Here is a 27,666-nt window from a genome sequence, read left to right as displayed (position 1 = left end):
TATTTCTAACCATCGAAAGATCTACTATTAGTGTTAAAATATCTTTGTTGGTTATTTTGTTCCTATCAGGAGGTTACAAGTTTCTTCCCTGGTGTCTTGTATCTTTTAACTCTTATCTCCTGTGCACTCTGACTTTCCCCCTCACTGAAAGAGGACGTTTCTGTTTCTGACCTCAAAGTGGCTCTGGAATTTCACCAGATCGTACTGCTCATAGACGTCTCCCCACTTCCCTGCCATCATGATGTCGTCCCTGGCAGTCTTTGCAGTGGATAAGTAAACCCAAAGGTCTTCTGGAAGATCCTCCAACCCCTTATGTCGGAATAATTTATTCCTTGCTGCTTTCTGATACCTTGGCTTATGTTATGAGACATGCCATATGCCAGGAGTCAATCTCTCTCTCTCCCCACTATTGAAAATTTCTGGGAGATATCACACAACACACACACACACACACACACACACACACACACAGTCAAAAGTCCTGGGGAAAGGCCATGGTTTGTATTTGTTTTGGATAACTGTCCTTCCCTCATTGAAGAGTTATGTAGTTTCCAAAGCTGTCTTCATGTAAGATTTATACAGGTAGTCCCCTTAAAAGGACAGATTCCTGGGCTGCACCTCAGGTCTAAAGACTCAGAATGACTGGAGGGCGGGACTGCGGAATCTGCAAGTTTCACAAACGCCACTGGAGATACTTATTAACTCGGCCTGGATATTCGCCAATGTTTGAATAAATGGCCTCAATACTAGCTTCCCTGAGCAAGCATATTCAAAGGCAAAGGTGGCGGAACCATCCTCAAAGCGAAAACTCTTTCTTTTCTGTCTTTAAAAACATTTTCCTTATTTATTTTTTTTTAATTTCATTTTGCCGGCTTTACTGTGATATAATTGACATATAACATTGTATAAGTTTCAGGTGGATAAAACAACGATTTGATACATGTATTGTGAAATGATTTCCACAAGAAGCTGGAACATTATTTTTAATGTGTATTTACTTTTGAGAGAGAGAGAGAGAGAGGGTGCGCGATCCAGGGAGAGGCAGAGAGAGAGAGACCGACAGAGGATCTAAGGCAGATAGCAGAGAACCCAATGTGGGACTCAAACTCACGAACCGTAAGCCAAAGGTGGACACTTAACCAACTGAGCCACCCAGGCCCCCCATAGTAGGTTCAGCTAACACATCCATCACCTCAGTGGATGGCTCTTTCTGCAGTGTTAGCAAAATTAGTTTGGTTCGTGCAGGGCGAATTGGGTCAGGACAGGTCAAAATTGGGACAGAAGTAAGTACAAACCTCAGCTATTTCATTTTTGTGAGCTCGTCCCACAACTCTTTAATGAGAAGACTGGTTGGGGTGGTCAGGATAGACAGGTAATATGCCATTTGCTTTATCTGGCTTGGTGGACATACTCAGTTTAGCTGTGCGCTGCAATTATACTGAGAAGCTTTGAAGAAACACTGATGCCTGAGATTATTCCACCTCTTAGGACTCTGATATAGTTGATCGGGGGTGTGATTAGGTTATGGAAAAAAGAATTTAAGCTACTCTTAGGATTCTAATTTTCAGCTAGGGTTGAAAACCACTGGACTGAGATCATTCTAGCGACTATTTTGTTGGCGTAGGGCTACCATATTGGTAAAATAGCCAGACCTCCATTATATATGAAGAGAGAAGGTGAGCTAGTCCCATTGGTGAGGAGTCCATGGCCTTGGGACAGTGGGCATGGTGACTGTGATCGGAAGCTAGGGTTGTTGGTATATTCGAGGCTGTATACTGATTACCCTAAGTGAATCATGCTTGTTATGTTTGCTTATGTGTGGAGAAAGATGAAAGGGCACATTATTAACACTCTTTTCCTCAGGGCAGGTGTGATAGTAGTAAAACTGGACAGGAAGAGGATAGAATTAACTTTTAAAACTGAGAATTCATTGTGAAGCAGAGGACTGAAGAGGCGGTCAAATTTAACAAGACAATCCTGAAGCCAATGGAATTCTGTTCCTCAGGTATGTTAGTCTTGCCGAACAAGTAACTTGAAGAGCTGACATGTTTTTTCCCCCTCTCCTTCAAGGTATATAATATTATCAAGATAATAAAGTGCATCTCCCCTCAGTTTTCTCTAAATATATCTTAGCATGTTTTTCAATAATCAACAAAGACTAGGATTAAAAGTAGAGCATACTGGGCTTGAAACGTACTGGTTCACCCATTAAGCCATTTTTTTTTTAAGTTTATTTATTTTTGAAAGAGAGAGAGTGTGTGCACGTGCACCTGAGTGGGGGAGGGGCGGAGAGAGAGGGAGAGAGAGAATCTCAAGCAGGCTCTGCACCGTCGGCACAGACCTGAACCGGAATCAAAGTTTCAGATGCTTAACTGACTGTGCAACCCAGGCACCCCCAATAAGCCATTTTCAGTGATCTCGCAGATCATTTCTAATGTTCCCTATGAATAATCTACGTTCCTCTTTCCGTTTTCATAGTCATGGGGTCTAACGGCCTTGAAGCAACACCTCTACCTCGATGCCTATTATGTAGCTCCCCAGCGATTCTGGAAAATATTTGACATGAACGGATATTTTTGGCTATCTTGAGGACCAGAAAAATGTGATGTTTCTGTAGGCGATTTTCTTCCATTCTCTGCCTAGAGTATGGAGGTAGAGAAACTGTTCTCTTCACGTTCAGGTTCACAGTTAGAGGTGAGAGTGCCGTGTGTCCTCTCAGTTGCTCAGCAAGCTGTAAGACACGGCGAGAAGTGTAATACTAGAAATAGCGAATGAGTGCTATATGTGGAAATACTGAAGAAGGAGTGGTAACGTCGCTTTGGGTCTATTTACCCAAAAGCTGCTCTGTGTTTTCTTCATGTTCTAATTACCTTCTTTGGGTTAGGAGGCATGTTCTACTTGTATACTCAATTGTAATTTTATTTATGGACAGAAGTCAAATCTGTGTAAATAATAAAATACGCTGTAGCTGATCTTCATGCTTCCCCGATCTGTTTAGACTGACAAAAATTTCTTAAAATTCCTAAAAGAATCGTGTAGGTGCCTCTGAAACCAATTGTGATGACGACGATAATAATTAATTATAACAACGATAAAAAATATTCAAATCCTCTGAGGAAACGGCCATCTGTGAAATCAGGGGACCCATTCTGAGAGAGGACGGGAGGATTAAGTTTAACGTCCTGGTTTGGGCACAGGGTTGGTTGGTAGAATAGTCCACGGCACAGGTGGACGTAATCTTGTAGCCTCTCTGCCCGGCCCCTGGGACCTGGAAAGTGTCCCTGAATAGCACTGTGAGCTGACAAGGTAAATCTCCATTTTAAGGGCCAAAATAAGTAGTTTCTGGGAGGCCAAACATCTGTTTTTAAAAAGGCACACCTGGCGGCTCAATTAAGCGCCCGACTCTTGGTTTCAGCTCGGGTCATGATCTCGCAGTTTTTGTGGGTTCGAGCCCCATGTCAGGCTCTGTGCTGACAGTGTGGAGGCTGCTTGGGATTTTCTCTCTCTCCCTCTCCCTGCCCCTCCCCTGCTTGTTCTCTCTTTCACTGTCTTAAAATAAATAAACTTTAAAAAACATATATATATGTTTTTATATATATGTTATGTATATTTTAAATATATATATTTTAAATATAAAAATATATATTTTTTAAAAATATTTTTATATATTTTAATATATTTTTTATATATTTTAAATATTTTTTATATATTTGAAATATAAAAACATATGTTTTTATATTTTTAAAATATATTTATATATTTTAAATATTTTTTATATATTTGAAATATAAAAACATATATATATATATATATATATATATATATATTTTTTTTTTTTTAGGTGGAGAAATTCAAGTCATGAAAGACCAGAAGAGGCTTCTAGGCTACACCAGCAGGAGGCAGCAGACTATCAGTGAGAGGGACAGGTACGCACCAGCTAAGGAATTTGAAATTTTTGTTGTCTGACATTCCGGATGTTTCTTCCACTTTTAAGGGATTCTCATAATCGGAGAGAGGAAGGGGTTGTGGGATTTTCTTTCAGCATAAACCAAGATTATAACAAAAACAGCCATCTCCGGACTATTAAACTAACAGCCAAGGGGGAAACTTCCAGACACTATGCGCTGTTTTTTAAAAATTTTTTTTTTTTTAACGTTTATTTATTTTTGGGACAGAGAGAGACAGAGCATGAACGGGGGAGGGGCAGAGAGAGAGGGAGACACAGAATCGGAAACAGGCTCCAGGCTCTGAGCCATCAGCCCAGAGCCCGACGCGGGGCTCGAACTCCCGGACCGCGAGATCGTGACCTGGCTGAAGTCGGACGCTTAACCGACTGCGCCACCCAGGCGCCCCCTATGCGCTGTTTTTAATCCGAGCCCTCAAACTCACAGTACTGGGCAAAGGCAAATTATAATTGGCATGATAGAGCATTTGAATTCTTATTGGATTCGTTTGGTAATGATGACAAGTTATGAATTTCTGGTCTATCTCTTTGATTCTCAAGTCTTTTATAATTGTTTTTATTACAGGAGTAATATTCCTTAAGTGCTTTGCTCCATCATTCAATCAAGTAATTCATAGTGGAATAATCAAAATTATCTACCCTCACAAAATTAGATAATTCTCCATAAATACAAAACATGTGGGTACTTAGAGGAGGCCAATAATTCCTTTGAAAATATAAGCACGTATCTTTGACTCAATTCTTCCATGATATTTTGTGATTTTAATTCAGAAAATAGAACTTAAAAATATTTCAATTCATGAACACAATTTAAAAACTTGGTTGATAACTTGCAGATGTCATAGTGTTTTATTTTGTTCATTTCTAAGTGATAACTGTAGCAACAACTGCAGCCTGTGAGATAAAAGATTTTTTTAGAAATAAGAGAAATTTTTAAAAATTCTTTTTATTGAAGGAAGAATTGTGATAGACAAATTTTAATATCTGTGCCTTAGAATTTTGGCTGTTTAAATATGGATATTACCTCAGCCTTAAAAAAAACCCTAAAATTTACATATAAATGTGGTTTACTGCATTATTAATTCATCTTTTAGTTTAGTGTGTGTTTGAATAGAGATTCAACCTAACAGACAAGTATTGATTTTACTCTACGGATCCAGATCTGAACTTTATCTTTTGGCAAAAAGTGGTTGGTCCAAGTTGTGGACATGTGACCCAAGCGAGATAAATCTGAGTTCATTGATGGGTATTGAGGAGGGCACCTTTTGGGATGAGCACTGGGTGTTGTATGGAAACCAATTTGACAATAAATTTCATATATCGAAAAAAAAATCTGAGTTCATGAGTTGATAAATGGAAGTTGAGAAATAGATTTTTTTTTTAAGTTGGGGTTTTTAGTTGGGTTTGCTACTTGTTGCCGTAACAATCCTCCCTGGAGAAGGTTAACTACAGTAAGCGAGCAGAACTCAGATTCAAACAGAAGCAGAGAATAGCACCGTGCAATTTCATCTGCGGAGACCTGAAATCGGTAGCTTTCTTCAGTTTTCTGTACCACCCTAATCACCTTCCCCTCTGTGAGATAACAGATGCCTTCGTTTGTCTAGGCTGTTTAAATGGACTCAACTTTCTATTAACCATCACTAAAGAGACCTGACCAATAAACAATTTTTTTTTTTAGTGTTTCTTTTTGAGAGACAGCGAGAGAGAGAGAGTGCCTGTGCAAGTGGGGGAGAGTCAGGTAGAGGGGGACAAGAGGACCTACAATGGGCTCTGTGCTGACAGCAGAAAGTCTGATTCAGGGCTCGAACTCAAGAACTGTGAGATCATGACCTGATCCAAAGTCGGATGCTTAACCGACTGAGAAACCCAGGTGCCCCCTGACTAATACAAATAACAAATAATAACATACAAATAACAAATAATAACAAAACTCTAATAACAAAACTCTTTCCCAAATTCCATGGGAGCAACATTTAGTCCAAATCTACCTCATCCTTCAAAGGTATGTAGGGATTATTACCAATATCAAATATTTTACTACATTCTATAGCCTTTTGGTTATATTACACAGTTATATTACAGTGTTAACATATACGTAGCTTTCTGTCTTCTATTCCCGTTTAGATGACAGTGGGGTTGTAATTCATTTGGCAGAAATCCAGCACACTGTGAATCTTACATCTGTGCTCTAACTTTAGAAATTCTGACGGCAAGTAAAGTATGAATATAGCTTTTCTTCTGGTTTTCTGTACCAGAAGAGAAAGCAGGCCTTAGGAGACAATTACACATCAGAATTGCCAAGACGTTACATGCTTAATCATGAGATGAACGAGAAAGATCACAGAAAATGTCTTCTGAGGTATGTGTAGATGTCTTGATTGTAGGTATTCTAACAGCCCCAACCTCGCCTCCAAAAATGTTCCCAGGAAAGCACACTTCACATTCTGCATTTTCCCAGAATTTGAAATCGAATGGAACAGAACTTTAGAAACTCAGTCTCGGGCACTTTGTAAGAAGAGAGGTAAACTAGTGTCGTACCAATGATTATCATCATGGCCAAAATAATCTTAGTGTTCCCCTTATTTTCATAAAATATAATCTGTACACAGAACCTTCTACTTATTCAGAGGACTAAATAGCAAATCTATTTTACGACAACAAACCATAGTGGTTGAGAGAACAGACGTCAGTTCAAATCACAGCTCAGCAGCTTACTAGCCCTGTGACCTTGGGGAAGTTACTTAACATCTGTTTGCTAATTTATTTCATACTCAAAATAGACATGATAGTAGTTTTTTTTTTTCTTTTACAAGCTTGTTGTTAAGACTAATTAAGTTAATATTAAGCTTTGAGAAAATCGTCCAGCAAACACCAGGCACTATTTGTACTATGACTGTTGTCGGACATTCCGGACAAACTAGAAGTTTGCTGAATGAATAAAGTTGGGTTTCCTAATCAATGTAAACTCTGGCATTTTTTCACTATTTGTCTAAAACAGCTGTCAAAAGATTTCTTAAAACTGTCTGTTTATTTGAGAGAGAGAGGGCGAGCTGCAGAGGGGTAGAGAGAAGGAGAGAGAAAATCCCAAGCAGGCACCTCTCTGTCAGCGCGGAGCCGGGCTCAGGGCTCTGTCTCATGGGGCTCGGGGCTCATGAGATCATGACCTGAGCCGAGATCAAGAGACAGAGGCTTGACTGACTGAGCCACCCAGGGGCTCCAAAAAGATTTTAAACATTGCGGATTTTCACCCAGCAGCACGGAATAGGATATCCTGTTCTTAATGTTTATTTATTTATTTTGAGAGAACGAGAAGGAGAAAGCATGAGTGGCGGGGAGAGAGAGAGACAGAGAGAGAGCACGAGAGAGAGAGAGAGAGAGAGAAAGTCCCAAGCAGGCTCCACGCTCAGTGTGGAGCCCGAAGGGGGACTTGATCTCATGACCTTGAGTTCACTACCTGAGCCGTTATGACCAGATGCTTACCGGACAGTCACCCAGGCACCCTGAAATAGAGTGTTCTTGAAATGCAGTTGTATGTTTTTATGAAGTAAAATTGTATCACAGTGTGGCCTGTAGATAAATGCTTCAAAAATGTATGATAGATCTTTATAAGGTTTATACTTGAAAGCATCAAGAGTATACATTTGAACTACTTTGACAAAACAGTTTCATGAACAGTGTATTTTCTACCCAGTCTACCAATCTAGAAGAATTCTACCTTTTAGGAGGTATTTTAAATTCTAATTGTGTGTGTGTGTGTGTGTATATATACACATATACATATATGTACACATATATATGTATATATGTATATGTATACATATATGTATACATATGTATATATGTGTATATATGTATATGTACATATATGTATATATGTATATGTATATATGTGTATATATATACACACATACATAGATATATATAATATTCATACACGAACATACACAATTAGAATATATATATATATATATATATGGCACATACATATGACACAATTGGCTCAGAAAATACCATTCACACACGCACACCCACAAATAGTTGAAAATAGAATTTGTGTAATTCGCTTCCCCCCCCCTCTGCCCCGCCCAGTTCTGTGTATAAGTTTTTTTGTCCCCTAAAGAAGAATGTTTTGTGAGGCTGGAAGTTCCCAAGAAGCCTATGTCCCTTTAAAATATTTCTGTTTTAGAAGGGCCTGATTTCTCTCTCTAGCTCTCTCTCTTTGTGCTTCCTCTCCTCCGCCTCCTTTTCTTTCGCCAGGGACCCTGGGGAGGGCAAGGAGCGGGAGAGGCATGATCTTGGGAGAACAAGGCATCTGCCTTATTCCAAGCCCTGTCCTACATGCACAGCTGGGCATGCACCACTGAAGGCAGAGCTGGAGGAAGTCGGACTGCCTGCCGGAGTAGAGGTTGGGGGTTGGCTGCGGTATTCTCCAGTAAGGAACTCCCGAAAGCCCTGCTTGCTAGAGAATCGCAAGAGCCTATCAGGCAGCAAGTTCAGATAGGGACAAACTATTGCCACTTTGCAGCTGCCGCTGAGAATGATTTTCAGGGGGTAGGTCCCCTCCACCCCGGAGGCTATGCAGATGGTTGTGACTGGGCTCTACCTCCATAGGTCTAGAGGGGCCCTTGCTTCCCAAGGCCTACTGAAGGGGTGCCATTTCTCCCCTATGCCTACTCTGCCGTGCAGTTTGGTGTGGCCAGGGACCTGGAATAAGACAATGGTCACGAGAGACTGGGTCACAGGAGAAGGCTCTTGAGGGATGAGGTGCATACCTACTCCAAGCCCCAATCTACCCAATGGAGAATGTTCCCCCTGAAGACAGAGTTCCAGTTTACCCAACCCTTTTGCCCAAGAAGGGCCAGGTGGAGTGGCTGGTATAATCACCTGTCAACCTAAAATGGTCAGAAAGGCAATAATTAAGCAAAAGTGTTTATCTGGGATCATAAGCTGCAATTCAGGGTACACGAGTTTGGGTAGCAACCCACATAGTGTCTACTAGGGGGTGAAAGTCAAAGATGTTTATAATTTTTTTTTTAATGTCTATTTATTTTTGAGACAGAGGGAGATAGAGCACGAGTGAGGGAGGGTCAGAGAGAGGGAGACACAGAACCTGAAACAGGCTCCAGGCTCTGAGCTGTCAGTACAGAGCCTGATGCGGGGCTCGAACCCAGGAACTGTGAGATCATTGACCTGAGCTGAAGTTGGATGCTCAACTGACTGAGCCACCCAGGCGCCCCAAAAGCCAAAGATGTTTAAATACAAAACAAGAATGCTTATATACATTGCTCAAATAATTCTTTTTTTTTTTTTTTAGAGAGAGAGAGAGAAAGAGAGAGGGGCACCTGGGAGGCTCAGTCAGTTAAATGTGTGACTTCGGCTCAGGTTATGATCTCGCAGTTGGTAAATTTGAACCCCTTGTCAGGCTCTGTGCTGACAGCTTGGAGTCTTGTGCCTGCTTCGAATTCTGTGTCTCCCTCTCTCTCTGCCCCTCCCCTGCTCATGCTCTCTCCTTCTCAAAAATACATAAACATTAAAAAAGTTATTAAAAAGAGAGAGAGAGAGAGGGAGCATGCCCAAGAGTGTGAGTGGGGGCGAGGCAGAGGGAGAGCAAGAGATAGTATCTTAAGCAGGTTCCATGCCCAGCTCAGAGCCCGACATGGGGCTTGATCTCACAACTGTGACTTCATGAGCTGAGCCAAAATCAAGAGTCGGTCGCTTCACTGACTGAGCCGTCCAGGCGCCGCTGTTCACAAAGAATTTTGGTCACAAAGAATTTTGATGGACTCTGGCAGCAGAAAACTAATCTTGACTAAAAGGTGACTAGGGCTTTCGCCAAGCAAAAGTTGTAGCAAGTGGCAGATTGTTGTGCAGAGTCCTTGGAATATTTGTGGTTTGGCCCAGTTCAGAAGTTCGTGGTTCCACTTGAGGAGAACAGGGAGGACGTGTATGAAGCCCACATCCTTAATGGCCTCCCAGGTCAGTTTCAAAACCCCTTGACATAAGTGATTCCATTTTATTTCATCTTACATACACAGAGAGAGAGAGAGAGAGAGAGAGAGAGAGAGAGACATCTGGGAGCCCTAGTTGCTGGAGAAGCCCAGAAACTCCATCAGGCAGCAAGTCCAAATTGGGACTGTCACCAATTTGTAGTCGCTGCCTGGAGTGATATCCAGGTGGGGTGAGTGGGAGGGGCCTCAAGCACGCCGGAAGCTATCTAGTTGTTTGGGGGTGGGCCTTAGCTCCACAGTCTAAGAGGTCTAGGCTGCCCAAGGGCTACTAAAGGGGTGCCTAATGCACATGCAGTTGCAGCACAGTTTGGCTTAGCCTGTAACACGGCAAGGGTCAGGAGAAGCCTGGTCACAAGAGGCTTGGGAAGAAGGCATCTACTTAATTAAGTAGATAGGCACAAAAAGTGTGCCCATTCCCCAGGAAGGCAGTGCTGGAGAATGCTGGACTGCCTGGTTAGGGAAGGGCTGGGGTCCTGGCTGGGGTTTCCTTTATATTAAATTTCCAATTCTGATGAATGTATCTACTCATTTCTAGCTGCTGGCATGAGTTCTTGGGCGTGCACTGAAGAGTTGATTGAAGTTGGGGGCAAAATTTGTCTTCTGGGTAAACTTCTGATTGTTGGAAATCTGCTTTTCAAAACACAAGACACATCTCCCGTCTTCAGTCTTCTCGGGCCAGGGGTATTAGCAGCCAGCAATAATAAACTTTAAAAATAAATCGCAACACTTTATTTCTTAGGGAAGTTTTAGCTATAGAGGTTGATCCTGCCCTAAATGGTGTCTCACACTTCCCTGGGACCCACGGAGCACTCAAGCCAGTGAGAAGCACCGGGCAGAATTAGCAGAGAAGGGCAGTCACACGCTGCAAGGTGGAGGACATTGCAGAGGTGACAGGAAATGAACAGGGGAGCAAGAAATGGCCACGAAGGCCTCCTGAACAAACCCTCAGACCTATGAAAACTCTGAAGTATCCATAAGCTACAAAAATATCGTCATGTATATTTTCATTATATCCTGATTCATCCAGAAGAAGGGTTAGCATTTAGATCCTATTTAGGGAATAGGATCAATGTTCACCAGCTGAAAAGTGAGCCTTCAAAAATGTATCCCTCACCAGAGCTACTAGTACATTTATAAAATAGCACCGTGATAGTTTGTGATTCAATCACTAATTTCATTATATACTTGTATTTTTAAAAAAAGAAAAAAAAAAGAAGATAGTCTCAGAACTCATGGATATTTCATTTTAAACCCCTTTGGCACTTAGCAGACATAACACATAACCAAAACATATTGCTTTTGAGATAAGGAACCAAAGAAAGAGAAACAAAACAGCAAGTAATGTTTAGTTTCAGCTTCACGTCAGTTCTGGTTAATCTATGACCGGTGCTTAAACCACAAGACCTGTGAACTTAAAATATTTTAGGAAAAAATCTTTCCTTAATAATTTAACTGATGGGGGCGCCTGGGTGGCTCAGTCGGTTGAGCGTCCGACTTCGGCTCAGGTCATGAGCTCGCGGTCCGTGAGTTCGAGCCCCGCATCGGGCTCTGTGCTGACAGCTCAGAGCCTGGAGCCTGTTTCAGATTGTGTCTCCCTCTCTCTCTGACCCTCCCCCATTCATGCTCTGTCTCTCTCTGTCTCAAAAATAAATAAACGTTAAAAAAATAATTTAACTGATGAAGAGACATCAGCAGGATGGCAGAATAGGAGGTTCTTTGTCCCTTAACAGCAACACTAATTTGACGACCATCCGCACATAAAAACGTCTTCACGAGTGCTGTAGATTCCGGGGTGAGAGATTATAGGAAGGAGCATGGAAATAAGAAAAGATGCATTGATGGGAGTAAGGAGGACAGCCTCACTTTGTACACATCAGCCTTCCCTGTGCCCAGGAAGTGCAGTATAAGAGAGACCCCCTCCACCTGGTAAAATACTGGTAATCACCTCTAAAGAAATAGAGACATCCAAACTGCCTGGCGAAGAATTTAGAAGGGATGGGAAATGTTTTTAAACATCGTGCATTTGGTGAAAAAACTACCTAACGGAGAAACTGGTTTTTGAGAAATGTTTGATTGGTGGAAGCTACTCAATTCCCTAATGTTGTTCAGATGAACTGTCATTCTGTTTGAGGAGCCTTCCCTTAATCCTCTTCCCAGAAATTTGTCGATTACATTTGGGGTTTCCTACCCTGGACCAGTTCTCGTGGATTTTCCATTCCTGGGCCTGTGCTCCCAGAAACTTAGATTCTCTGTATCCATTTTTCTATCTCTTCAATGTACTGTGTAGTGACCTGTGACCTCAGTTCCCTCATGGATTAAAGAAGAGCTGTTAATTTTTAATTTATTTGGCTTTTTTTCTTGTTGTGTGGATGGCAGTGATCATTTCTAAGCTCCATATTTGCCAGACCAACACCCAGAAGTCCATTGCTAATTGTGTAATCTCAGGCATAATCATTTCTGCAGTTAGAACAGGCTCATTTATTGAATGGATGGACACTGAATAACTAAAAGAGTGAGTATAGTAAGAATTAAGTAAAGTGGAAACAGCTAGAGTCATGACGTGACAGAATGTTTTTATTCCCCTAAAAACAGCATTCAATGGATCCATAAAACAATCACTTCAGTTCATTTGTTTTTTTTTTTTTTTTAATAAGTAGGATTCGTTAGGAAATAGACTCTGAAATTCTGAGATTTCTGGGTAGAAGCTTTAATGCTAAATGCTTTTGAGAATGAGAACACTGAAGGTAAGGGGAGCCACGCTGGGTAAAGGAAGAAATTGTGCATCCACACAATGTAGTTGCAACAGAGGTCCCAGCTGATCCCATGGGGGAATTCTGGGACTTGGCTGGTCCTTCCAAGTTGCACTTCTTGAAATAAAAGGGCTGGGTCTGCATACCCCCCCTCCCCCAGCTTAACCAGTCATTTGATTTGGGCTGTCCTGAGAGGGTGACTTTCTTTGGCAGAGAGCAATTCCCAGTAAGAGACTCAATTGAGAGAATTCATTTGCCAACACTCCCAGGAGCCTGGGAAGTAAATACCTCAGTCCTGAAGGGGGTATTCGGGCAACACACTAGAACATCTACTGCAACCTACTCTTGCACTGTTTGGATCTGCTTGGCTAGTATAAAAGTGTTCCATGACTAGCTCCTCCAGCATTCTCGTCAGTCTCTTTTCTTGGTGAAACTTACTAGTGAGACAAACTCTTCACCCTGTCATTGCAACTAACATTTACTACCTTCGTACCTCACTACCCATTCTAGACGCTGCTCACCCTTGACCGTGCTCTCAACTAGTCTAGGTGTTTTACCTAGTGGGGTGACCATGATACTCATTGCTAAGGTATCTAAGACTCTGGCTGCCAAGTTCTTCTCAGATCACTTCTACTGAACTTACCTATTAACTGTCAAAGTTTAGCAGGGAACTTGCAAGAGATATCCTAGTGGGTCACCTTGATGACAAACATATGCTTCACCTTCCCTCTTATGCAACAACAGCCCTACATTCTCCTGGTGATCAGACTTAATTAACTTTGTCAGGATTGTGACTCATTGCTTTTCCTGCTGGGCTCTTGGCATAAAAACCCCAGACTAGCCATAGTTTATGCTTTAATGAGATTCTGATTGTTTGCCTGATGAAAATGCTCCCGCTGTGGAAACCAGTGCTTTCAGACCTGCATATCTTAAAGTTGAGATTATGTAAACACAAATTCCCCAAACCGATGGTAGCAGTGGTAAACAGGGTCAATCCTATTTCCACCATTGGTTCCCAGATCTGTGGATTCTACCTACTGAGACATAGAAACATGTGATAATTGTTGATTGAGAGTGTTTTCTGTTAATCCAATATTCTTCATGTGACTCATGAGTCTTTAAAGACTCTAAAACTTTTGAGAAAGGAGGTGACCTTCTAAGTAAATAACCCACATTAACAATTGTAACAGCAATAATGATATTTTCCATACTGAGTTGTGATAGCTAATTTTATGTGTTAACTTGAGGACCATGGGGGCACCCAGACATTTAGTTAAACATTATTCTGGGTGTGTCTGTGAGGGTGTTTCTGGATAAGGTTAATAATTTAATTGGTAGCCTGAGTAAAATAGATCGCCTGCCCTAATGTGAGTGGACCTCATCCAATCAGTTGAAGACTAGAATTTTTTTTTTTTTTTTTTTTTTTTTTTGTAAAGACTGAGTAAAAGGGAACTTCTCCTGCTTGATTGCCGAGCTGGAACACCAGCCATTTTCCACCTTTGGACCGAAACTTACAACATTGGCTGTCCTGGGTCTCTAGCTTGCCAACTGCATATCTTGACACTTTTTTAGCCTCCATAGTCATATGAATCAATTTCTTGTACCTATATCCTATTGGTTCTGTTCTTCTAGAGAACCCTGAATAATATAGGTCTTGGTACTAAAACTGGTTAAGAGAAACAGAATGTTGAGGATAAAGTTTCTGAATTAGTTGTGGAGTTTCTGGAATTGGCTCTTGATTTGATTAGATTTAAAGACACGAATGACTATTTCCAGTTGTAAAGGGGGCATTGATAGTCCACGGTGTGATGTGGCAATGGATATACAAAAACATCACCATGGGATACTCATCATCAACCACTTAAAAAAAAAAAAAAAGAGGAAGCTGGGTGACTATGAGACTTTCATGTTTTGTTTTGTTTTGTTTTTTCTAATCAAACTAACAAATATAACAAAACTGGTTGGTTGTTTGTACTGGACAAAGTGGAGAAAGAAAAGGATGAGCTCAGGGATTTGAACTTCCAACTCAACTGGCGCATAAATGATCTCAAAACTTAATGTATGCCGTGAAGGACACCCTTATATTCTCCAGACACAGGGTCGAGATTGTTGAAAATCCAACCTAGAATCTCATCCTATGATTATTGAATTACTATAGATATTGAAGTCCCAGCTTCAAAGAGTATCTACTGTTAAAGAGAGAGTGTTGAGTGAGGATGAATGGAGTCCTGAAAGTTGGAATGGGGACATGTGGGAATATCCTGGTGAAGCTGGGGATATTGAGCCTCTAAATTCTGATGGATCTTATTTACCACTGGAAGAGATCTCCCCATCCCCAGAGGGAGCAGCCTTTCACCCCCAGTGGGAGTAGCCTCTCTATCCCCTTCTGAGAGGATTAACCCTACGATGCTGAGGAAACTGTACAGACTCCCTGAGACAGCTGCTCAGCAAGACAATTCTGAATATCCTCAGGACCTCCCTTTCACTCTTCCTTACTTCTAAACTTACAACAAGACTCAAGTCCCAGAAGGTGCCTAACGGTACAAAGTATGATCCATGAGAAGGTGAGCTCTACCTCAAAAGAACAACTGGAGTTTTCTAATTTATGCAGATGAAAATCTGGGAAGCATGTGTGGGAATGAATACTAAGGCTGTGGGATTTTCCCACTAGACGAAAGAAACATGAAGTTGGATTGGGTCAAATTTATTAATATGAGCTCACTAAGCAGAGATTCTGCATTTAATATCGCAGTTTGGAGAGTTAGAAAAGACTCTAACAATTTGTTTAGTTGGTTGACTAAAATATGGACCAAAAGGTGGCCTGTCGTGAGAACATTGGAAATACTAGAGCTGTTTTAGTTTAATGTAGGAAAAGCTGAAGGAGGTTGGAATGTTAGAGTGGATTTGTTATTTAAAACCTACTCACCCACACTGGGAGGGTCTGGAAGACATACATAGCCTTCACCATGAGAGATAAATTTGTGAGGGGAGTCCCTAGCATCCTTGAAGAACGCTGAGATCGCTCTTCTCTGTAAACTAGACTTACTGTAGGAATTGCAGTCACTGAATTGGGAATAAAAGCAAGGAGGCTAATTGGATCCAAAGTGGCAGTGGCCGAATGGCAACATTCAACTGCAAAGGAAAGCTGAGTGTTGTTACCATGATGGACAGCACAGCCAAAGCAGCCATCAGAATACTCTGACTCACATAGACCTGTGGACTTGCACAATTAACTAAGGTGTTCCTAGAAGTGAAACAGATGGGAAGGCTACTAAGTCGTCACTCGATCAGTATAAGCAGAAAAGTTCTAGGTCAAGTAAACCAAAGTCTACCTGGATCATTAAAATATAGTCATGGTTCTTCAATCAATTTCCAGACTTACACCAGTTTACAGACCCAGAATGAAGAGGAGGACCGGTCCCCATGAGGAAGGGTTTCGGTATATTGTCTAAAATTTATACTGTTAATCTTTTCCCCAACCTTCCTCAATGAGACCTACAGCCTTTTACTAGGGTAACTGTGCACTGTGCAAAAGGAAATAATCAGAACTTTCAAAGACTGTCTGTTGGACACTGGCTCGGAACTAATTCCAGGAGACCCAAGACCTCACTATAACCCACCAGTCAGAGTAGGGGCTTATGCAGATCAGATGATCAATGGAGTTTTAGCTCAGATCCCTCTCACAGGGGACTGGGTGGGTCTCCAAACCCATCCTGTGATTATTTTCCTTTTCTGGAATGTACGACTGGAATAGATATACTCAGCAGCTGGCAAACTCCCCACATAGATAGGTTCCCGGACTTGTGGAATGAGGGCTATTATGGTGGAAGCTACTAGAACTGCCTGCACCTAGGAAATAGTAAACCAAAAGTAATACCACATTCCTGGAAGAATTGCACAGATTAGTACTACCCACCATGAGGGACTTAAAAAATGCAGGGGTGGTAATGCCCATCTCATTTTTCCTATTTGGCCCGTGAAGAAATAGATGGATCTTAGAGAATGACCAGAGGGTTTTGTAACCATCTGGAGATGATTATTCCAATTGGAGTTGCTGTACCCGATGTGGTGTCATTGCTTCAGCGAATTCAATACACCCCTGGTGTTTGGAATGCAGCTACTGACCTGGCAAATGCCATTTTCGCTCTTCCTGTCAATAAGACCAATCACAAGCAGTCTGATTTCAGTTGGCAAAGCCAGTAATACACTTTCACTGTTCTACCTCAGGGGCATATCAACTCTCAAGGTCCATGTCATAATTTAATGTGCAGAAACAATGATTACCTTTCCTTTCCACAGATATCACACCGATCCATTACATTAATCACATTACATCATTAAGTATAAACATTTCTAATCTGTAAAAAAGAAAAGAAAGTAAAGAAAAGAAAAGAAAAGAAAAGAAAAGAAAAGAAAAGAAAAGAAATTGTTCTTTCCAATCTCTTATATTAAAACTTTGTAGTTTTAATACCCCAAAGAAAATTATTTTGTTCACTTACTGTATTCGAAAGCAATACAAATTCATTTCCAAAAAATTGTGTACATATTCCCTTTTAATCTAGCCTTAAGTATTTGTTCTCCTCTCTACTTATTCTAAACCATATACAGACAAAATTAAGATAGTTGTTATGAGAAAACGACTGAGTCATCAAAGGCGTCCTCCTCTGTGCTAATTCCCCCAAATTTCATACTAGCTTGAGTAAGTGTCTTAACCATCCTTTGAGAAACCACAAGTATTTCTAAAGGATTCTGCTAGACTGAGTGAGGCAAACATATACCAGACATTTCCTGGACTGAACTTAAATGCATGTTCTATGTTTCTCTTTCTTAAGAGTTCAAGTATTAGCAACCAAAATTGTATCTAGGTATTTGTTTATAATCAGCAAGCAGCTTGCCTGAAGTGGATGGAGGGAAGATAGATATGTAAAATTAAAATATGTAAAAATCTTCTTTATTTAGAAACCAAAAGTGAAATATAGCATTTTTTTTTCTTTCTGTTGCTGTTGCAAGGGTCATCACTCTGTTTCTTCTCTTAAGCAGTAACAATGTGACTTAAGTTTATTTTGATTGGCTACAGGATTTCGAGATGTTCCAATAACATTAAATCACCTTCGCTAGGTATGGAAGGATGATTAGGAATTAATCAGGAAAATATCAATATAATATTAAATATAATATGTTGCAAGGAGCAACACAGACAAAGGCTTGGAGGTAAGATATCTATTTGGTGGGTTTTAGAAAAGCAAGCATGATAGGAACTTACATTATGAAGCCGTATGGTACATAATAGCATTGGGGATTTGTTTCTTTCCCATATGATTGAGTGCTTTATATGCAAGATATGCAGAATATTCTGGGAGAGGAGACAAAGGGATGGAAGACATAAACACTAATGTTTTTAAGTTTATTTTTTTTAGTAATCTCTACACCTAACATAGGGTTCAAACTCACAACACCAAGACCGAGAGTCACATGTTCTTCCAACTGCACCAGATGCCTCAACATCAAAACTATTTTTTCTCGAGAAGTGTACATGGGAAAATAGGGAATAACTGAAAAAATTAAGGAGGTGTGAGTTATCTCAGACGAATGGTTTGCTATGCAAATAGTATAAAGACATTAAAGAGTAAGAGGGTCATGTGTCCAGATCGTGGACATTTATATAACTTAATATGCTTAGGCATAGTTCTATGTATTGATGTCATGGTATATAATTAAAGTCCTTATAAAACATGCTAAAAAGCTCATTGACTAGGGATTTGAAATTTTCTCATGTTCTAAAGAAAGATTAATCTAATAAATAGGAGTTAGGATGGCAGAGATATGGAAAACCGCATTATTGGTGGTAAGAGGATTAGGACCTAGAATGAGCTAACATGGAGAACAGAATAGAATAGAGTTAGAATAGAATAAAGTTCCTAAAATAGAAATTATTTGGTTTTACTAGAGGAGGGGGTATTGAGGTAGGAAGCACAATGTTTCTCATATTTCTACACTGATATATAGGAGTTGGTATAACACATTTATCTTTATTTTGTCTGTTTTTATTTTTTTATTAATCAGAGAAAACTGTTCAATTGGGTAGATAAAAAGCTTGCTCTAGAGGTTAGGAGTGAGGTCTACTTGAGATAACGATGTGGCCTTCATCCACATTTAAATAAATGTTAATATATTTGGCATATGAAGAAAAGGGCATATGTAAAAAGACGAAGGTCTAAAATAGAACTTCAAAGAAAAACATTGGAGACAGAGAGAGAGAGAGAGAGAAAGAAAGAGAGAGAGAGAGAGAGTCCAAAGAGATAGAAAAGTAGTCAAGAAGCAATATGACCACAATGGGGGAGGTTAAAGATGAGAGCATTTCCAAGAGGCATTAGATATCTATACTGTAAAATGCTCCAGGACTATAAATTGCCTAGTTAATTGGCAGTTTATGATCAATGGTGACCTTAAGTGTGACTGAAGTCCCTTTACTGTTACTTTTAAGAATTTTACAATTTTTAGTTAGCTTTTTAGTATTTTTCAGATTTTTATGCTAACATAGCCTGTCATTACTAAAAACTGAAAGTGTCTTTAGAGACCTTCAGTTTGTTAATGCACATTTTTCATGAATATTTTTAAGTGTGATACTGTGGTTTATAATAAATATGTATTTTGGTCTTCCATCTACAGTTTCTGGCTTACAGCTCCTAAACTCCTTGGAATTTCCTAAGTGATAAATACAATGGGAACATCTTTTATTATAACATTTGGTCTCTGGTCCTCAATTCCTGAAATCAAGCCACTTCAGAGCCCTAAAGGTAAAAGGGGTATTTTGGTATTTGTAACAAGTTCCTTTCAACCAGGAAGGCTTGAGAGAGTTTATGTTAATGAGTTGTCTTGAGGAAATCCCCAGGCCTGGGGGGGAGGGGGTGGTTGCCAGGGAAACCAACCACGAAATGAGGGTTGGAACTTTCAGCCCCAACCCTGGACTTCCGCAGAGGAGATTGAATCTACCAATGGCCAATGATTTAATTAAGCCTGCCAATGCAGTGAAGTCTCTGTAAAAACCCAAAAGGAAGGAGTTTGAGAGCTTCTGGGTTGGTAAATCAGAAAGTTTCTACCTGCCATTATGCCTGGCCCCAACCCCAAATGCCACAGGAACAGAAGCTCATTTGGTCGGGACCTGGCCGTATGCATGTCTCCATCTGGCTGTTGATTTGTATTCTTTAATATTCTTTGTAATACACCAGTAATCTAGCAAATAAACTGATTTCCTGAGTTCTGTGAACCCCTCCAACAAGTTTATTGGAAGCCAATAAGGGGATTGAGGCACCCTTTGATTTATAGCAAATCAATCAGAACCACAGGTAACAGTCCAGGCTTGCAATTAGCATCTGGAGTAGAGGCAGTCTTGTGGGACTGAGCCCCTAACCTGTGGGATCTGATGATACCTCAGGACAGTGTCAGAATTGAGTTAAAAAAAAAAAAAAGAAAAGAAAAGAAACAAAAGAAAAGAATTGAGTTCAACTGTAGGACACCCAGCTGGTGTCCAATTGCTTGGTGATATGGGGAAAAAAATTCCACCACATTGTAATTGGTGAGCAAAATCGTAGTAAGTATGTTATATTTTTGTGGTTATTATTATTACTATTGTGAAGGACACTTCAGTAGCCCTGAAGATAAGAAAAGTGTTTTGTTCCATCACAGGTCTTGTAGTAGAATCATTTCTATGAATATATTTTCTAATAAATTGTCCTAGCATGACTAGAATAAAGCACATGTGATAATATCTTAGTCTTCTATGATTCTGAAGGGTTGCATTTGCAAATGCAGCAGAATCAAATTTTCACTGGAACAAAAGTCAAATGTGTATGTGTGAAAATACATCTGTCATTTACCTATAATTTAACCTACCTTTCAAGTCCTTATTCCCCTAAAATACCCAGAAAATTCAACTATGCCAATTTGCCAGACAAATCAGATTATATCTGGCCTGTTGTCAGTATCTTACCTCTCATTGGCAAATATTCAGTAAATTCACAATTCTCTCATTTTTTCCTTATGACATATCTCACCAGGCAGGTATAGTCAAATACTATATTTTAATATCACTTAAAACAATTCTTATCTTGGTGTTTATGCTGCAAAATTGGTATATATTTAAGATTATTTACTTGAGTTTGGTGCTTTTTTTTCTTTAGGAATTGGCTTTTTATTTATTTTTTGTTTATTTTTATTTATTTTGAGAGAGACATAGAGAGCAAGTGGGAGAGGGGCAAAGAGACAGAGAGAGACAGAATCCCAAACAGGCTCCTGCTGTCAGTGCAGAGCCTGATGTGGGGCTCAAACTCACGAACTGTGAAATCATGACCTGGGCTGAAATCAAGAGTCAGATGCTTAACCACCTGAGCCACGCAGGCACACAGGAATTGCCTTTTTATTGCTTATATAAAATATCTGTAGGTCTAAAAAAACCAAAACTATCATGCAAATCTAGCTTTTATTATTTCTCCTATCCCCTTCCTTCATTAGTTGTGGTTTACCCTAAATTTTTTTTTATTAAAAAACAATTTTTTAATGTTTATTCATTTTTTCAATTTAATTTTTTATTTTTTTTTTAATTTACATCCAAATTAGCATATAGTGCAACAATGATTTCAGGAGTAGATTCCTTAGTGCCCCTTACCCATTTAGCCCATCCCCCTTCCCACAACCCTCCCGTAACCTTCAGTTTGTTCTCCATATATTCATTTTTGAGAGACAGAGACAGAGCGCGAGTGGGAGAGGGGGAGAGAGAGAGAGAGAGAGAGAGAGAGAAGGAGACACAGAATCTGAAGCAGGCTCTAGGCTCCCAGCTATCAACACAGAGCCTAATACAGGGCTCGAACCCACAGATCTTGAGATTGTGACCCTAGCTAAAGTCAAACACTCAACCGACTGAGCCACCCAGGTGCCCCTATAATTTTTTTCTTTTAAAAATTGTAAGAAAATTACCCATAAGTATGTGTGTATGCAAGTATGTATTTAAATTGTAGCCCTCCCCACAATTTCCTAAGCAAAAGGCTATCTACTATAAATATTGTTCTCCTCCTTGCTGTTTTCATTTAACAATATCTCTTGAAGACGATCTAAGACAATGTAAGAAATGGGCTCTTATATATCACTTTTAAGTGGCATATTACCTTACTTTATGAATGTACAGAGTTTATTCGATCAGTCACCTATGGGTGCACATTTGGGTTGCTGATACTTTTCTTATGGCAAAGAACCAACAATGCTGTTAGGAATAGCCTTATGCGTATCTTTTTGTTTGTCACTCTACTTTGAGTATGAGATTTTTGGCTCGTCACTCTATTTTGGGTATAGATTCTTAAAAGTAGAATTTCAGGGTCAAAGAGTAAATGCATATGTCATTTTGCAAAAGGCTCCTCACTGGGGATCTCATCACCTTTCAGTTCTACCAGTCACGTATGAGTTGCCTGTTCCTCCATAATCTCACCAGCAGAGTATTTGTAACACTCAGAAGATTTGTTACACACAATTTTCTTATTAAGTGTGCAATTAACTTTTTTCATATGTAAAACTTAATTGTCATGAATCAGTAAGGATATTTTCACCAAAAGAGTAAGAAAGAAGATAAGGGCTAGACCATAAATTCCTGAAGTATCAGCTTTATTATCTTGAGAAAGCTCTCATAGATTTCTCATCGATGGAAATATGTAGCGGTCTGGGGAAAAAGGTTGATTACATGATTATAAAACATAGCACACCTCAGATGTTCACTTTTATTTATTAATTGAACTTATTTTTAAATATCAGAAATAACACATGTTTACTGTAGAAAATGGTAGGAAATACATGTGATGTTAATGAAACTAGTCCACTTAGCCAGAATCAACATCGGACTACATCCAAAAAGAATTCAATTTTCTTACACATAAAAATTGAAAATTCTAATGGATGTTTTCCAGAATTTTTATTTTGATTTATTTATTTATTTATTGTTTATTTATTTATTTAATTCTTATTTTGATTACATTTAATTTATTGATGAATATGAGAGGAGTAATACATTTAGACACTGAGATTTCTATCTAAGAATAAATTACGTTACTCCTTTTGTTCATCTTGCCATCTTTTACTACAATTTTAAATCTTCATCATTTCATATCCCGTATTAAATTTTTCATCTGAGTTTTATATATTTGTTATGTTGGGCAATACCTTTTCTCTCATTGGAATGATTTGCTTTTCTAACAGTTTTTCATTTGTGTATAATAAGGTATATGTCTTGGATATTTGTCATGAGATTGGCCAACATAACTTTCAGTCATTTTTTTAATGTCACTTTTTCTACAAATCCACAATTAATATTTTGTCATTTATAATCAATTGTCACTAATCTTTTAACTTTTCTCCTCTTCACTTGCTAGAATACTGGGGCAATGTTAAATAAGAATGGTGATAAGCACATTTTAGTGAGTACAAAATACATAGAATCATCATTTTGTTTCATTTTTGACAACAATTTTATTCTTTTATTTTTTTATTAATTTTTTTTATTATGAAATTTATTCTCAAATTGTTTTCCATACAACACCCAGTGCTCATCCCAACAGGTGCCCTCCTCAATACCCATCACCCACCCACCCCTCCCTCCCACCCCCCATAAACCCTCGGTTTGTTCTCAGTTTTTGGGAGTCTTATGTTTTGGCTCCCTCCCTCTCTAACCAATTTTTTTCTTCCCCTCCCCCATGGTCTTCTGTTAAGTTTCTCAGGATCCACATAAGAGTGAAAACATATGGTATCTGTCTTTCTCTGTATGGCTTATTTCTTTTTTATTTTTTTTATTTTTTTTTTTTAATTTTTTTTTTTAACGTTTATTTATTTTTGGGACAGAGAGAGACAGAGCATGAACGGGGGAGGGGCAGAGAGAGAGGGAGACACAAAATCGGAAACAGGCTCCAGGCTCCGAGCCATCAGCCCAGAGCCCGACGCGGGGCTCGAACTCCCGGACCGCGAGATCGTGACCTGGCTGAAGTCGGACGCTTAACCGACTGCGCCACCCAGGCGCCCCTGTATGGCTTATTTCACTTAGCATAACACTCTCCAGTCCCATCCACGTTGCTACAAAAGGCCATATTCATTCATTCTATCTCATTGCCAAGTAGTGTTCCATTGTGTATATAAACCACAACTTCTTTATCCATGCATCAGTTGATGGACATTTAGGCTCTTTCCATAATTTGGCTATTGTTGAAAGTGCTGCTATAAACATTGGGGTACAAGTGCCCCTATGCATCAGCACTCCTGTACCCCTTGGGTAAATTCCTAGCAGTGTTATTGCTGGGTCATAGTGTAGATCTATTTTTAATTTTTTGAGGAACCTCCACACTGTTTCCAGAGCGGCTGCACCAATTTGCTTCTGCTATCTTCATGTCACATCCACGAATCCAAGCATAAATGAAATACAACATCTGAAAAACAAATGAGGAAAGTCTATTAAAGATGTGATATTGACACACACATATGCATAAGTAAGTATGCACTGATATACTATAGATTAGTATATATATATCAGAATTTACAATCATTTGCATTACATATTGAAATGACTAACAGAAGTTATATATTGAGTGAGATGATTGCTTACAATATGAGAGAAGGAAGAGGCAGCAATCTGAAATGGAACGGGATTTGGATCTGGAATAATCTGAAGACAGAAGGAAAATCATAGTTATAGATGAAAAATGATGAAGGGATTATTAAAAACACTCAGAGAAAACTTAAGTATGTTTGGAAGGCTGCAACAAGACCCTGGTCCATTGTATTGTATTGTATTGTATTGTATTGTATTGTATTTATTATTATTTTTGTTGCGGAAACCCTATCACCTCACTGTTTCCAATGATCTTTCTATAAAACTCTGTTTTAAGTGGTCCAATATTTTTCTGTAGCTTTCAGATTAAAATTCAAACTCTCCCCGTTATCTATGGGAACACTCATGACATTCTAATTTTATCCATTAGTTCATTTAGCTCCCTGTCAGCCATTCACTTTGAATACCTTGAATTTTCCGAGCACCCCCTGCTATCCCTCACTAATTTTATTGCAATATGCCTCCTCTCCCGGCATTGAATATTATACACCCATCCAGTCTGGACTGTTTTCTCCAACTATATTGTTTCTTACACTATATTTATGCTTACAGGCACTCATTACACTGAATTATAATTTTTTGTTTACTTGTCTTCTTCTTATATCATGTGTTACTCAAGACAAGGGATAGTTATAAAGGTTACGCATAAAACTTTATATTCTCAAAGGTGTGTTGACACATAGAGTGAAGTGATTTCCTTTATTCCTTTTTTTTCTTTTCATGAAAGAAGGTAAGAAAGGAAACAGTGAAGAAGAGAGGGAAGAAAAATTAGTCAGAGGTTATAGAATTTTCAGGAGAAGAAAGGATATGGGTCCTCTCAGAGTTTCCACTGTGATTACTTGTATCACCCTTTATATCCAGCCTCATTTGAAAAGGAAAGTTCATACACTCCATCTTTGTCTTCCACCCTTAAAATATCCTGACAGATTTCTCACTTTCACAGAGATCTAATGGAAACACTATTCTCTTTTTTTTTTTTTTTATTTTTTTTTCAACGTTTATTTATTTTTGGGACAGAGAGAGACAGAGCATGAACGGGGGAGGGGCAGAGAGAGAGGGAGACACAGAATCGGAAACAGGCTCCAGGCTCTGAGCCATCAGCCCAGAGCCTGACGCGGGGCTCGAACTCCCGGACCGCGAGATCGTGACCTGGCTGAAGACGGACGCTTAACCGACTGCGCCACCCAGGCGCCCCAACACTATCCTCTTAAATAACAGTAGAGTCAACCCGCCCCAACTGCCTTATTTCTTCTTAGCAAGGATCATAAGGTATATAAGAGCCCCAACACATGAAATATAATTTTATGAAAAAAAATGAAAAAGAAAGAAAGGAAAAGAAAGGAAAGGAAAGGAAAAAAGGAAAGGAAAGGAAAAACCACCTCCTTTCTTCCAAAAAAGAATTTAGGAAAGAGGAGAGTGGTATTTTAAAATACTCCTCTAATTAATATACTTGGAGGACTCCAAAAGATATTATCTATGTAAGGTACAAACAGGATGCTACAAAAACTAGAACTCTCAAGAATCATATAACGGTTTATCAGATTAAAAATATGATTTTTGAAATAATAATCAGTAGAAAGATTTTAAAAAAGAATTTAAAACCTAAAAAAGACAGAAAATACAGAGAAAAGATGCTAATCTGCAAATCTTAATATTTGAAAAAGAGAAGTCATGGAAAGAACAGGAAATAGAGTGGAGGAAAAATAAACCTATAAGTCACAGAGTATATTTTTCCTAAATTTGAAAGACAAACTTTCAGGTTGAGAAGGCCAGAGAGTGCACAGCAAATAAATGATTAAAAAGCACTCATACCCAGAATATCCTAAAGTTGCAGCTCCCCAAATGAATAAAATATCTTTAAAAGCTAAAATTAGGTCATTTTTACGGCATGAAATTACACTGGGAGCAGACTTCTCATCAACAACATTGTTTGCTAAAAACAGTGAGGCAACTCTTGTCACACTCTCTAAGAAACTAATCTTTAACCTTTGAATTTATACCTAGCCAAAATAAAGACCTTTTCAGACATGCATGAAGACAGAACATTTATTTTCCATACACTCAGCTAAATTCCATTAGAGCTAAACTCCATTAAAATGTGAGTGTAAAATGTGAGTGTAAAAAAAGGAAGAAGGAATTGCAAAAACAAACAAACGGAATCTAACCCAAGAAAGAGTGAGGAAGAAGGAGAAGGATTAGTTTGATAAAAATGATAATTAAACACATAAAGAAACTAAGTCATAAAAGACAAAGAAATGCTTTTTTAATAGAAGAATGTGTAAATGATTACAGTATTTTCATGTTTCTTTATTTCAGATATATTCCAAGATTTTGAACCCAGTAAAGATTCGAGGGGAAGATGGAGAACCCGGTTACTGAGGAGACTATATGAAACCATTTCACTCACAATTTTCCTCCTGCTTTAAGTCTTCACAGTATTTTGCAGTGAAGTTGTTCAGCTCGTGTAATGTGTCTTCTGTCATATTTTTGAAACTGATATGCTCATTTGAGATATTATTACATATATTCATGTATAGTGTTACATTTTTCTCCCATTGTTGTATTATGCTTTGTTGAATGTAATCCACTGTTCTGTTGCCAAAGATGAGTTCTTGGTAATCTATAATTTGTATCAGGAGATTAATAACTTTAACATAGTCAAACTTTTCTAATAAATTATATTAATGTCACCATAACAATTTAAAGTTTAATGGAATACTCCTATTAAAATGATACCTATATATGTGTAAAATACTTACCATATGTACTTTTAAGATTAAAACTCATTTGAGATAAAAAATGTTTTATGTTCCTCAATGGAGAACTAGTTCCTTGTTTAAGGAAATGCCTGAATAAGCTTAAAAAGAAAAAAAAAAACAAAGATTTCTGTGAAGCAGAGATTTCAAAATAAGAGATGATGCAATTCTGTAGTTAGTTTATAGAAATGGACATCACACTTTGGAAATGAGGAGGCACCATAATATATTGGTGAGTCTCTGTTGTAGTTTGGGTTTCTTGGACAGATATAACCATAATTTAAGGGTGGAGAATTGGTAAACAGCGGTCTCAGGATTAAAAAAAAGTTCAGAACCCAGGGATCATGTCTCTAAGAACATCAGGAGAGTCAGAAAACTTTATAACTTCTTCGTTTTGTAGGACTGTTTGGCATATTTTGGCTTTTCTATGTAGACCAATGTTAGTTTACCTGGGAACCCTGCAACTTAATAGAATCTTTAATTTTTAATTTGAGTTTTATGAGGATTAAATTAGATAAAATCACAAAGAATGGATGTTCAAGAAATGTTA

The 27,666-nt window shown here is 38.9% G+C and overlaps 1 protein-coding gene across 3 annotated transcripts in view; it reads left to right on the top strand.

Annotated features, from left to right (window-relative positions):
- CLEC12B (C-type lectin domain family 12 member B) overlaps nt 1-27,160 on the top strand; it is a 37,057-nt gene extending 9,897 nt beyond the window's left edge. For 2 of the 3 annotated variants that reach the window (XR_006959961.1, XR_006959958.1), the window contains 4 exons: nt 1,864-2,005; nt 3,842-3,926; nt 19,392-19,519; nt 26,677-27,160. The gene's annotated coding sequence lies outside the window, so the exon portion shown is untranslated. The remainder of the gene's footprint in view (nt 1-1,863; nt 2,006-3,841; nt 3,927-19,391; nt 19,520-26,676) is intronic. The other variant, XR_006959959.1, reaches the window with a different exon arrangement.
- Nucleotides 27,161-27,666: the final 506 nt, after the last annotated feature.

The sequence above is a fragment of the Lynx rufus genome, unplaced genomic scaffold (genome assembly GCF_022079265.1).
Source record: "Lynx rufus isolate CCGP_SWC_20201006 ecotype Redwood Valley unplaced genomic scaffold, mLynRuf1.p SCAF_7, whole genome shotgun sequence".
In the NCBI taxonomy this organism is placed as follows: Eukaryota; Metazoa; Chordata; class Mammalia; order Carnivora; family Felidae; genus Lynx; species Lynx rufus.
Note: the sequence above shows the minus strand (reverse complement) of the source record. Positions and strands in the feature narration are given on the sequence as shown.